Raw genomic sequence first — 273 nt, 5'->3', positions numbered from 1 at the left:
GCCTAATCCTAGAAAAAAAGAATATGGTAAGCATCTTGATGAGATAAATGGCAAAAATGTGGTAGATGATGAAGATAAAATAGATCAAGGTAACACTTCCACCAATTAAGTTCGAGATGAAAAAAATTAAGCAAGAGGAGGAAGTATCTACACCACCATAAGTCAAGCCATATGTGCCTCCTATTCCTTTCCTAGATACAGCTCATAAGTTACCTAAAAAGGCTATTAATATGGAAAATCCAAAGAAACTCCTTGAAGCTTGTTTGGTTCAAG

Source organism: Theobroma umbraticum, unplaced genomic scaffold (assembly GCF_002168275.2).
Source record: "Theobroma umbraticum cultivar Fairchild unplaced genomic scaffold, ASM216827v3 scaffold_56.0, whole genome shotgun sequence".
Lineage (NCBI taxonomy): Eukaryota > Viridiplantae > Streptophyta > Magnoliopsida > Malvales > Malvaceae > Theobroma > Theobroma umbraticum.
The sequence above is the reverse complement of the archived record's forward strand: the minus strand, read 5'-3'. Positions refer to the sequence as shown.